Source organism: Arachis hypogaea, chromosome 17 (assembly GCF_003086295.3).
Source record: "Arachis hypogaea cultivar Tifrunner chromosome 17, arahy.Tifrunner.gnm2.J5K5, whole genome shotgun sequence".
NCBI lineage: Eukaryota > Viridiplantae > Streptophyta > Magnoliopsida > Fabales > Fabaceae > Arachis > Arachis hypogaea.
Genome location: NC_092052.1, coordinates 109,934,154 through 109,948,570, shown reverse-complemented (window position 1 = coordinate 109,948,570; position 14,417 = coordinate 109,934,154).

Genomic DNA, 14,417 nt, shown 5'->3' with positions numbered 1-14,417 from the left:
TTTCCATTGCCATTTACTTTTCATGCTTCTTATCCAAAACCCCAAAATAACCCATAACCGATAACAAGACACTTCATTGTACGTCCTAGGGAGAACGACCCGAGGTCCAATACTTCGGTTTATAAATTTTAGGGGTTTGTACTTGTGACAAACAACTTTTTGTATGAAAGGATTAGTGATTGGTTTAGAAACTATACTTTACAACGAGATTTCATTAGTGAAATTCTAAACCGTCAAAAATCCAATCGTCAAAAATGGCGCCGTTGCCGGGGATTTGCAATGGTGTTATGTTATTGGTTATTGTATATATGTGAATAGTGTGAATATCTCACTTTTTTCTTTATTTACTAGATTTTGTTAGCTTTATTTTTGTTTTTCCATAATGAATTCTCACTTTGGCTATGAGTTTGGCTCTAATTGTGTTGTAGGGAATGTGAACTTCAATGCTAACATGTACCAAGGATGGAACACTCCAAGATGGGAGGAGCCTCAAGGAATTGATCACTCCTATTGACATCAACCTCCGGACACTTATAGGTATAATTTCCATCCTAATGCATGCCAATTTAATGGCTATGGTGGCTCTTATGACAACCAACCACCACCATATGCCTATGACTCGTACCCTCAACATGAACCTCAACCATTCTCACAAGCCTTTCATCACCAAACACCACCCTATGATCCATATCCATCATATAACCAATCATCCACACCATATCCTTGTGGCCATTATGAGCAAGAACCCCTAGAATCACCACAACCATATCAAGATTACTCCCAAGAACCACCTCAATACACACAATCTCCACAACCTTACCAAAAAGAACCACCTTCCTATTATGAACTCTCTCTCCAAAACAACGAACCTTCCTACCCACCACAAGCCCCAATAGACGATTCTCTCACTTTGTTACTTCAAGGACAAGAGGCCATGAAACGGGATACACTTGAGTTTGTGACCAATTTGACCAAGGTGGTGCACACTTTAGCCCACCAATGCTTGAATACTCAAGGTACTTCCGTGACCACATGTGAAAAGTCAAAAGAAGAGCAAAGCATGAAGGAGAAATTGGAAAATTCGGTGGAGAAGGAGGAGTCAAATTTTGTGTTGGAACAATTAGAGGAGCCCATGATCATTGAAGAAAAGGAAGAGGTGGTTGAAGATTTAGGAGATGTTGAAAGTCCAAGGGAATGTAGCATCATGGATAACTCTTCCAAGAAGCTTGATATTGATGTTGAGGAGGGTGCGCAATCTCCAAGACATACCGTCGTCGGAGACTTGGAAGAAGTTTATCAAGAAATGGATTCAATCATAGATGAGTTGCTCTCTACAATGGAATCCTCACCCGTTGGACATGGAGTTGAAATTATAGAAGAGTGTGCACAACCTCCCAAGGAAGATGAGAAGGGCATGGTGTATATTGAAATTGAAGGATATGAAGAGGTTGATCAAGAGATGACCTCATTCATCAATGAATTTCTATCCAAAATTGAATCGCCTCTCATTAAGCAAGATGAAGTTCTTGAAGATAACACCAAGCCACGTAACAAAGAGGATGAGGTTGAAAGTGAAGAAATTCGTCAAGAGGTGGAAATACACAAGGAAGAGCACAAGGAAGTAGACCTTGCATTGTCTAAGTGTGGGGAAGCCTCTCGCCCCAAATTACCATCCAACACAACCTTCAAGTGGGTAAAATTCTTATCCATACGCTTCACTTTCTCGCTTGAATATGGCTTGATTGAAACGGACGGAAAACTTAGAGCTCTTTGTGGAATTAAAAGCAAGAATGAGTTGTGTAGTGGTTGCAAGTTAGGAATTAGGCTCATTGAGGTCAAAGCTTCAAGGTATAGGGATGATGTTGGGATAAGAATCACTTTATATGGATCTAGGAGGAAGCATTGGTGGAGCAAAAAGAATTCTATGAGTCAATCACCTTTATGTCAACCGCTCATCCGACAAAACCATGAACCTCAACTAACGGATGGGTGTGAAGACAAGATATGGGATCCCGGTTCGCTATACGAAGATCAACTATGGGGACTCATATCTTGGGTAGAACTTTGCCCAAGTTTGGTGAATATGGTTGGAAATTCTGTCAACCAATTGAGAAGCAAAGATCCTTGGAGATTCAGGGATGAGTACAAACATAAGCCACCATGACAATGAGCCCCTCAAAATGTCCAACTTAAGGACTTAAACTAAAAGTGCTAGGTGGGAGACACCCCACCATGGTAAACTCTTTCCATTCCCTTTTAAATTTGCCTAATAAGTGATTTGAGTTACCATTGTAGGTAGATGTTTCATACAAATTTGTTTGTACAATTTAATTGTTAGCTTAGTCACATGCATGTTGTGTTTAGTAGTAGATGAATAATATCAAAAAATTGCATTTTTATGAATTGTGTGCTGGTTGAGTGAATAAGAGTTGTGAACACTAAGGGGAGCACCCAGCAAGTTTTTCTTCCAAAAAAAAAAAAAAAGAGAGAGATAGAGATGAAGAAATGGGCATGGACGCGCGCGCGCAACGTGCGCGTACGTGTCTTGACGCGCATGCACCATAAGCCACATTCCAGAGATTTGGGCCTCTCCTGGGCCAGCGTTGTGCCTCCGGCCCAACTCATTCCACGCTGACGCGCGCTACGTGCGTACGCGCACATACAGCTATGGGGAACTACACGCGTACGCGCACTTGCCGCGTCCGCGTCGATTCGCTGATGCAACTTCTGGGCCAATATCCAGAGAGTTGCGCTAAATTTGGGCCAACTTTAAGCCCCCAGCTCAACTCACCTCGCGCGGACGCGCACAGGCCGCGTGCGCGCATATATGCCAGAAGCTGAAAAGACGCGAGCGCACGCATCGCGCTTGCGCGTCCTACAATAAACTGTCAAATGCACGCGGACGCGCACTTGCCGCGTAAGCGCAAATCTCGTGGCGCGACTTCCAGGCCATTCTCCAGAGAGTTAGGCCTGGGTTGGGCCAACTCTAAGCCCCTGGCCCAACTCCATGCACGCGTGCGCGCACGGTACGCGCACGCGTCCTTTCCTCTTTCGCTCACCCTCGCCTAAGCGCGTTGTACGCGCACGCGTAAGACCCCATTTTTCTTAATGGGCGCGGACGCGCAAGGTGCGCGCACGCGCCAATTCAAAAATCGGGATAACCCTACCTCGCGAAGCACACTGCGCAGTCGCGCAAACCCACCCCCTCCAACGTTCCAGTTCTTCTCCTTGCCCCATCTGTGCTCGCAGCAGCAGCGCCGCCTCCGCCGCCACGCCATCGTCATCGCCGGCGACGCGCCCTGCTCAACCTCACCTTCTCTTCCCCCTCACCCCCACCCATTCTCGCTCTCTCACTCTTCTCTCCCTCTCCCTCCTCTCAACCGCGCCGTGACTAACCCCTCCGCCGCCACCCCGTCCTCACTGCCGGCGGCTCGCTCCGCCCTCTCTGTTCTCCCTACACACCCTCATATCCTCCTTCCCTCTCGCCATCACCCCCCTCCTCCCTTTCGGCTCTTCTCCCTCCGGCCAAACCATCGCGCCACTGCGCCACCGCGCCACCGTTCACGGCGGTGCCAGTCTGTCTCCGTTGCCCCGGCTCTATCGTGGTCCCCATTTCCATTTTCAGTTTTCCCGGCTCCCAGGTTCCTGCTCCATTTCTGCCATCTCTGTTTCTATTTTCCCTTTTTCTTTGATTCAATTATGTTAGTTCCTAGAGTTGCCTGTTAATTAGCTAAATTCCAATTTTGCATGTTAGGTTTAGTTAGAAATAATTGCGGTTAGGTAGCTAGGGCTGGATAGAGGATTCTAGGCCTGATAAGTGCTCCGTATGTGCTTACTTGCTGTTTATCTGTTTGAATGCTGTATGCTGGTTTTGGCTTGCTTTTTATGCACTTCTTGTTGCCTGATTGCTATACCACTGTTGCTGTGCTTCATTGATGCTGCCTTCTTACTGTTTGTGCTATTCTGTTATCCGGGAACGTCCAATTCTAAGCCGGAATGCTGCCCGATTTTTCAAGGAATTAGTTTCATTTTGATCTTTATTTCAGTTTTGGGCGACTTTCCGTTTCCTTTTGACTTCCCGGATTTGCACAATCATTGTGAACATGAACCACAATCTCTAGTTCAATTGAGCCTATATATCATCATATCACTAATCCACTTTTCCTAACTCACTAATTTCTTTCACCATTTTACTTATCCTCACTTTTAACCCTCTTTAACAATTCTTTCATGACTATGATGCTATTAGTGCCTTTTGCATATGAGGTGTTACCTTATGGTTTTGGTTCGGTCACTTATGCTTACTTGTTCAATTTTACATATTCAGTGCAACATCATGATTGCTCTTTGATAATGATATCCTGAACATGTCTTCTTTGTTACATGCTAAATGTTTCATATATTCTATCATATTCTTTTCAGGATGTCGGATAAAGGCAAAGCCGTAGCCACCACCTCTAAAAAGAGAAAACACTCTACCCCCTCCACTCCTTCCATCTACAAGAACTATGCTAGGAATCCATTACAGGACGAGGATAAGGAGAATCAGCTGTTACCTTCTACCAACCCGGGCAAATTCCCCAATCTCTACTGTGAGCTTCGGTTCTCTAGATATCGGACCACGAAGCTGAATATTGAGAAGAAGTTGCTCCTCCCTAATGATGTGAGACGGCGCATTAATGGCCGGATCCTTGAGTTAGGTATCGATTTTGTTGACCGGGACTTGGGTGACATCAATATATCTTGGGTGAAGGAATTTTACTGCAACTTCTTCCGTCCGACCTTGGATTCAGTTCAGGTGCGGGGTAGAGAGATTCTGCTCACCGAGGCCGCCATTGGGGAGGCATTACATTGCCGTCACATTCCGCTTGACCAGTGTGCCCACCATCAGGCTGAGATAGCCATCCATACCATGACATTTGATTATGAGGCGCTTCGGCGCGTGATTGGGATACCGGAGGCTTCATGGGTTATGGATGCGGGCAACACCAAGCCGAAGGGGATGTTATTCACTCATTTGACCAAGGAGGCCAAGACTTGGCAGATGATCTTCGCCCACTACGTCCTGCCTACCACCCACTTTTCTGAGGTCCCCATGGAGATGCTTTTGCTGATAGGGTGTGTTATGGAGGGGAAGGATGTCTCCTTCCCTAGACTTATCCGGCAGTGCATGTGGCGGGTGCATATTCGTGGCCTGCTTCCATTTCCTACATTGGTCACGAGTATGGCGGCCTTAGCTGATGTCCCATGGTCAGATGATGATGTGCGACCACCACCCGCTGATGCAGACGACAGGGAGGTTACTATCCCCTGGGGTGTTTGGGTGCACGAGCGGCCACCTGCTAGCCGCCGCTCTCGGGCTCGGGCTGCCATAGGGACACCTTCACCACCAGCCCCTGAAGCTGGCCCATCATCTTCTACAGCCGTAGCTCCTCCACCATCTACAGACCCTCCGGCAGCACCTGAGCCTACTTATCTCCTGGTCCAGCGTCTCTTCCGGTTCCTAGAGCGAGAGCGACGCCATGTCAGACGCCGTTTGGATCGGATGGACCAGGCCCTTATCTCTCTGGGCGCCGAGCTACCTCCGCTTCCCGATTCTCCGGCCTCCGATGAGCAGGATCATCAGGAGGAGGACGCGGAGGCACCAGCTCAGCAGGATGCCCCGGACACTACAGAGCCGGCACATATGGAGGCACCACCTCAGACTCAGGAGGAGCCTGTTCCTCAGCCTGTTCCTCAGCCGGTCCCACAGCCACAGACAGAGCCAGAGCCTATCGTTGCACCTCCCACTGATCCTCCGGTTTAGCATCGAGGACGATGCTTGATTTTAAGTGTGGGGAGGGCACCGGTAGCATTATTTGGGAACCGGTGAACTCTTTTTCGGCCTAGTTATCTCATTTTGCACATTTTTGTATATATTTTGATGCATTTCTAGTTTGCTTTGGATACTTTTATTGCTTATTTTGGATTTTAGATATTTTGATGCTTTTGGATACTTTTAGATATTTTGGATGATAGATTCCATATTTTAGTTTGATTTTTCTTTATACATTTTCGCATATCTCCTTTTGTATATTCTCCTTTTAGTTTGTGGTTGTGATTAGAAATCATGTTTTGAGCGAAACTTAGTCACCCTTTTTGCATAAGAATTTGGTTTTGAGTGAAAAAAGAAAAGGGTAAACTAAGAAAAATTTTTGAATTTTTCAATCACAACAATGCTTAGTCAAACATTGAGGTTTTTCAAGAAAGTTTAAATATAGGGCATTAACCCAATTGATTGAAAGAAAATTTTTGAAACTTGCTTGAAATTCATACCTTTTGAAGCATGTATTGAATTGAGAACACAAGCTTGTGAGACTTGAGCTTATTGATGTGGTTACATTTTATAACCACTTATTTTCCATTCTTGTGTGAAATTGTTCTCTTTCCATGATTGTGATCCTTAATTTGCTTGATTCTATATATCCGTTTATTTCTTGTGTTTGTGCATTTATATGATTGAGGCCATTATTTCATTTGCCACTTACCAAAATAGCCAACCTTTTACTCTCCATTGTTAGCCAATTTTGAGCCTATGCTTAACCAACTCATCCTTATTTTAGCTCATTACAAGCCCAAGGCGAAAAACCAATGAAAGTCCTTATTTGGATCTTTGATTAGCTTAGGCTAGTGAGAGTGTGTATTATTCAAGTTGGTGAGGCTTGGAAACATTGGACGGGATAAAAAGGGGCAATACACTTGTATGTTTAGGAATTGGGCACATACTCATGTATTAATCAAACATAGAGACCTTATGCATTGATGTTCTTGTATTTAGTTTGAAAGAAGAAAAAGAAAAAAATATATATAAGAAAAAAAAAACAAAAAAAAATGAATGATGAAAAGAAAAGAAAAAAATGTATGTAAAAAAAAAAAAAAAGAAAAGCAATAAAGGGGACAAAATGCCCCAAAGTGAAGTCAATAAAAAGGAATCAATGCATAAGTGTTGTGAAATGAAAAGAAAATGCATGAAGTATGTAAGAAAAAGTGAAGAATGGGTAGTTAGAATAGCTTGCATTTGTATAGGTCATTAAATAGGTTAGGTGGGAAAGTCTATGCTAATCAAAGATTCAAATCCTAGTCCACTTGACCATAAATGACCCTACCTTGGCCCTAACCCCATTACAACCTAAATGAAAGACCTCATGATGAATGTATGCACGCATTGAATAAATGTTGATTGTTAGAAGAAAATCAAATCTTGGAAAACATGATTAGAAGAGAATTGAGTGGATTAACCCTTAAACACTTGAGTGAATAGAGCGGATACACATCCGGTGAGGGTTCAAAAGTTCAATTACATGCATTTCACCTATATTATCTATATTCTTGCAAGTTTGAACTCCTTTTAACAATTCAATACAATTGTGGTTTGGACTTGGTCCTTATTACTTAGCTCTTGTACTTACACATGCTCTCTTGGGAATTGATTTGTTTGAACTAAGCATTTCCAATTGCCTTAGATAGTTGCATTTAGATAGGACTCATATAGTTTAGTTGCATTCAATAAATGCCATACCCCTTAGTTCCTTCTTATTTTAGCATGAGGACATGCTAAGGCTTAAGTGTGGGGAGGTTGACAAACCCCAATTTGACGGTTTGTTTTGCCTTGAATTTAGAACATTTTGATAACCGTTGTCACATTTAGCCTAAGAATTAGCATGGTTTTGTTATCTCTTCCATGATTGTGCTTAAGTGTAAAAACATGCCTTTTAAGCCTTGTCTTGGTGAATTCTAGTTTCTGTTTGATTCCATACGATGCCTTGATATGTTTGCTAGTAACCTCAGGTTGAAACTAGGCATGGATCAAAGGAAGCAAGGAAGGAAGCATACAAGTGAAGAGAAGCATAAAAAAGTCAAAGAAGCAAAGTCAGCCATGCACGCGCACGCGCACAAGGCGCTCGCGCGCACATTGCAGAACCGACCAGGGACGCGCACGCGTACCATGCGCGCACGCGCCGATGAAGGCACATGACCTCATTAATGCAACACGTGCCTGGCGATTTTGAGAGGTTTTCTGAACCCATTTTGGCGCCAAATTGCTAAAGGAAAGGAATAAAAGGATGAAGGATTAAGGGAGGAAAAAAGATTGATGACTTAGGATCATTGATCACTTTAGAAGTTAGTTACCATTAGTTTAGTTTTTAGCTTTTTAGTTAGTTTCTAGAGAGAGAAGCTCTCCCTTCTCTCTAGGATTAGGATTAGGTTTAGGTTAATCTTTCTTCTTAGATCTAGGTTTAACTCATGCTTTGATTCACTTTTCATTTACCAATTCTTAATCCTCTCCTCTTCCTCTTTCTAGTCGTGTGCTTTAATAATTGTAATTCTTCATTTTGTTTTGGATATATTGTTGTTCCTTGGTTTTCTTTCAATAATGCAATTTGAGGTAATTCATGATAATTGTGATTTCCTTGATTGTTGTTGTTAATTCTTTACATTCAATTGTAGTTAGAACTCATTCTTGTTGTGATTTACTATACTTTTCTTTTGTGCCTTCCAAGTGTTTGATGAAATGCTTGGTTGAATTTTAGTGTAGATTTTTGTTCCTCTTGGCCTAGGTAGAGTAATTAGTGACACTTGAGTCATCTAATTCCTTTGTTGATTGATAATTGGAGAGATTGCTAATTGGTTTGGAGTGCACTAAGGCTAGTCTTTCCTTGGGAGTTGGCTAGGACTTGTGGCTCAAGTCAATTCATCCACTTGACTTTCCTTTCTTTAGTAAGGGTTAACTAAGTGGTAGCAATGAACAATTCTCATCACAATTGAGAAGGATAACTAGGATAGGACTTCTAGTTCTCATATCTTGCCAAGAGCTTTTATAGTAGTTAGTTTATTTCCATTGCCATTTACTTTTCATGCTTCTTATCCAAAACCCCAAAATAACCCATAACCGATAACAAGACACTTCATTGTACGTCCTAGGGAGAACGACCCGAGGTCCAATACTTCGGTTTATAAATTTTAGGGGTTTGTACTTGTGACAAACAACTTTTTGTATGAAAGGATTAGTGATTGGTTTAGAAACTCTACTTTACAACGAGATTTCATTAGTGAAATTCTAAACCGTCAAAAATCCATTCGTCACGCCAACATTACTATTGTATTTTTTCCAACAGTGAACCCAATACTACAAGAAAAATGTTGGGTACCGTTGGATTTACCGGCGGAATAACAAAAATAATCCGCTAGTAATATGTTTACCAGTAGATTTACCGTCAGAAACAATCCGACGGTATAACCCTCATCGGGAACTAATTATCGCCGGATTTTTCAATCCGATGTAATTACCAACGGATTCTGCGGCGAATTCTTTGCCCCAAAACCATTTTATTACCGATGGAAAGGGTAATGTTGGCGCCATACTATTTTGTTTCCCTCCTAGTTATCGTCATATTTTTTCTCCGATAAATCCGACGGTAAATTCAACTTTTTGTTTTATTACATTTTTTTAACACAATTAGTTTTTAAATTCCATTTATTTATTTTTAAAGTTTATTTTTTACACAATTAGCAGTCAAATTTTAAATAATAGAAATCAAATAATGATTTATCAAATATCAAGTGTACGAATAAAATAAAAAGTTAAATAAATAAAATACAATAAAATAGTTCATAACAAAACCCTAATCACTACAAATGCTGATAGTTGTCATCATTGTCATCCCCCTAGTCCTACTGAGGCAGTGGACTAGGTAGTGATGTCAGTGCTCCTCAAGCAGCGTCGTTGTCACCAGCAGCGTTGCTGTCACTAGCGTGCATCTGTTCTTAGTACACTGCAATCTGTTGCTCTATTGCTGAAGCCGCTCCAGCTCCTTCCTTAGCTCTAGCCTGAGGGAATCTGTGTCTAAATAAGAATAAGCTCTAGCATGCGAAAATCTCGTTATACCTCTCCTCAATGGAAAACTTAATATTAGCAACCACATATGTTGAATAAGAATATCAAAATAGATTGCATTTAAAAGACATTAAAATAGTACTCACGTTGTGAAACCATCAGACCAAATCGTCATCCATACAATAGACAGTGGTGGAGGAACATCTGGCTAGGATCTGTGAGAGGATTTTGGCACCGTCATGTCTGCACTGGAGGTGGCACCGTCGTCGAAGTAGTGGGCTGCTGAGCAGATAGAGGTGGTAGAGGAGTCCACTCTGGTGAAGCTGTCGGATGACTTCCTGGTAGCGTGGGTGGCGCAGCAGAAGGAGCCACGCAATTGGGGTTAGGAACCATGATGAATGGCTGATCCTATACACCCATTGCCTGTGATGTCCCAGGGTTGTTGGAGTAGAGGACGACAATTGAAAAGTTCCAGGGGGTACCAGTAGACACCATTCCTCTACCCCGACCACGAGGACAATTCGTGACACCTCTACCTGTAGTCATGTCTACAAAGAGCATACCAGCAAACACATAGGTCACAAAAATAATTATTACAAAAGTAATTATTAAAAAATAAACTAATATGGCATTATATCACGACATACACTCCAAATACTAAATTATTAAAAACATTAGCATCTCAAGCAATTCACCATCACAACTATTCAATATGCTTAACATGATAAACTAATGTAAATCATATGGTAACTTCAAACATGCAATTTAAAATATAAAATGTTTATAAAGGCATATTCACAAGCAAATGGTGTATGAAATGAAAAAGAACAATATTTAATCAAAGTAAAAGGAACAAATTCAAATACCAATGTAATTCCTATAACCAATACCATAAGATTGATTTATTCCTAATATAACCAAAAATCAATTAAACAAACAAAGTTGATGTAATTAAGTTATATAAGACCAATTTTGTTAATATTGTACTATTAGACAAAGCCTCAATTATTCAAAAATTAAAAATTTTGGTCAATTAAAAATACATCACATTCAATGCATAATAACAAGAATAATGTGGAAGTAAGAATTGATTATTAAGAATTGAACCAAAATTTTATTAAGATCTCTTTGAGGCATTTGTACAAATACTTGACGTGCAAAATCATGAAACACATCAAATAGCACAACTAAGTATTTTTTTCAACATCAATTAACAACTACAGTACACTAGTAGCAGCCATTCGCAATATTTCTAGCAAAATATACAAACAAATAGTTTTAAAAATGAAATTCTAATCAAATCTAAACTAAATTAAACTAAAATTAATGGAATTAAAAGAAAAGTTGGTTCAAGCACCTACAATAGAGAATACGAAAACAGGAGAAAGATGCAGTAGCGACGGTGACCCACAAGGCAGTAGCAACGATGATGGAACTCGAAGCAGCAGCAATGGCAATGGAACCCGAGGGAACGACAACGACCCACGAGGTAGCAGCGACAGTGATGGAATCCCTGGAAGCAACGACAACATTACAAGGGAGAGGAGAGGGAGAACCAAGGTGAGGGAGAACCAAGGTGAGAGAGAAGGAGAGAGTAGAAGGTGTTCTTGGAAAAGTGAGGAGGAATGGTTTCTGAATTTGAATTTCATTCAATTTTACCGTGGGATTTACTTGCGGATAAATCCGACAGTAAGATGCTGGCTGTTGTCTAAAATGCCATGTTTCACTAATTCATATTACCATAAAAAATTGTCAATGATAAATCCGACGGTAAAATTGGCGCTTATAACAAAATAAATTTTTGCGTCCTTTATTACTATTGCAATTAGGGATGGATTATGGAATCCGATAGTACTTTTTTTTTTTGGACAAATTTCCACTCGTAACCGTAAAAAATCCGCTGCTAAATCCGCTGGTGACATCCCTCGCTAAATCTGTCGGTAAATTCGACAGTATTCAGCTTTTTTTTTTTTGTAGTGCAAATGGAAATGGCCATTTTGGAAACAATTACTGTAAAAAATTTTCGATGACAATTAGCGTCAGATTTCTAAAATCTTCTAGTAAACAATTACCAGCGACATTTATATTATCAGATTCCTTCCGACAGTAATACTGATGATAAATATTACCGTTGGATCCTTTAAAGAATTTCGCCAGTAAATCTAACGAGTTTAAATATTTTTTTTTTACCTAGTGTAGATAACTAACTTTTTTTTTTATCTAACATCAATTAATTTTTTAAAAATTATTTTATTTATCTTAAATTCTAAATCCTAAATCATAAATTTTTAATTCTATATCCGAAATTTTAAACTAAATACTAAAATTGGCTAATATTAATGAACAAAAAATTAGTTCTCCATACTTTCTCTTTATATTTAATTTAAGTGCACTCACAATAAAATCCTAGCTAAGGCTGCAACTTACAAATAAGTCAATATATCTACTGCATAACCTAGATCATTATTCCAAAGATTGTACTGTAAGTAATGATCAAACTGTGATCTTATAAGATAGAGATCTTTGGTCTTGTATATAAAAGACATACTTGACAAAGGAAACATAACTTCCCATCCTATTATTGTTTACTCATCCGATCCACACCCAATTACCACCCCTAAATAATGGTTGTGGACAAGATCAATATTTGGTCTTCTTTAAATTAATGTCTCGCACAATTGAATCTTATTAATTAATAATTGCATCAGTCATCTCTAAACATGGTGGTGCATCTTCGACCAAGAATTGAAGGACTTTATAGATCCATCCAACTAATCCTCCAAAAAAGTGTTACATCTCACGAATAAAATAAACGTGTAAGATAATATACGTATAACATCTTACCATATTGTTAGACACATTAAATTTCTTTATAGGATATAGCATTAGTGTTCTCTTAAAAAGAAATCATACATGTAATTTGATAGGGAGATCAGACTGGGACCCATCCATGGTGGATCTCCAATCTAATTGCACTTGCACTTGTTCCTTTCTATGAAAACGTCTAGTAGTTGGTGTGTTCGTAAATGAAAACTATATATAATCGTTTTGCTTTCATTGTGTGAAAAGGCATTGATTTAATTTGCACATATTATAGTGGTTAGCTTGTTTATTATTTAACACTTGTATTTACATCCCTTTATGTGTTGTAGAACTAACCTTTTAATATCTTTATGCATGATGAAGAGAAGTCCACATCGATCAGGGGATGAGCTATTACACAAAAGAGAAAGTATGAGGAGCCAATGGAATATTTGTACAATGTGTACAATAGAGATTTATGGAGTATTAGAGATATAATCATTAGTGTTATCTTTTTCTATCAGCTGAAACTTTTGGGATGAGTGGTATCATGACATGGTATTAAAATTTTAGATCCGAAAGATCAAGAGTTCAATTCTTGGTGAACCCGAATATCGTATGGAAGATGTTCATTTCATAACATTATACACATTATACAAATAAGTCATTATCTCCCTAACATGACTCTACACAAAATCAATAAGCTAGATGCCGTGCCATAAGAAGGAATTAAGACCCAAGTAAACGAAATCAAAACTCAAAAGCTAATGTAAGGATTTTTTATATCCAATTTCGGTTCATACGTGGCAATTAAGATTAAGCAAAGCTATCAATTAAATTCACCGTATTTCTATTGTTCGTACCTAACTGATGATACATAGACGAGGGAAAAATAAGATCTTGAGGAGAATTTTCTCCGACTAGACTAGATGGACAATTTATAAAGGTATTCCGAAATTTAATTCAATAATGCACTTGTTAGAAATTTTAGAATGTCTTTACCTGTTTTGGAGTTTCTGTTTTTATATATTTTTCGTGTATCTATTGAATATTTATTATCAGATATACGTTTATATTTTTTACTAACCGTTTTGTCGACTTAGTATTGTATTTGTATTTTAAATATTCTACCTTTTACGTGTAACATTGGTAACGCCTTATTTATGGTAGTCAAAATCTCGCTTGTCCGTTACTTGTTCACAACAGTGCCTCCAACTTGGGCTTCATGACTTTGTCATGTGTGCCCAAATTTGATGAATCGGGCCTGTTCCTTGAGCCTTTGAAGGGTTTTTTTTGTGTCAAAAAATTCTTTTTGAAAAAAGAATCCATTCAATTTCTTCAAATGGTTTTTTATTACTTCTTTGTTCCTGAACTGTTATTCCTTTTCTCTCTTCTCTCCATCAATCAACTTTATTTAGGAGACTTCTGGTGGCTTTAGAATAAAAAATCTTCCTTTTATACAATGAGAAAGAAATTTCTTTTCATGACGTAGTGGTGGTGCCCCTATATTTTAATTATACTGGTTGTGCACTTTCATAATTGCACCCAAATTCCTGGACTACCATCCATGGTTTTGAATTATTGTGTTCGTTCTTAAAGTTGACTGCCACTTATAGGGTTTCATTCTATTTTTTTTATACTAACAATGCCTTTTAGTGCTCAAGGTCGTGAGTTTATCTCTTTTCGAGTTATTCCTAATAGAAGAATTTTTTACTCTTTTTGAAAAATCTTATCATAACTT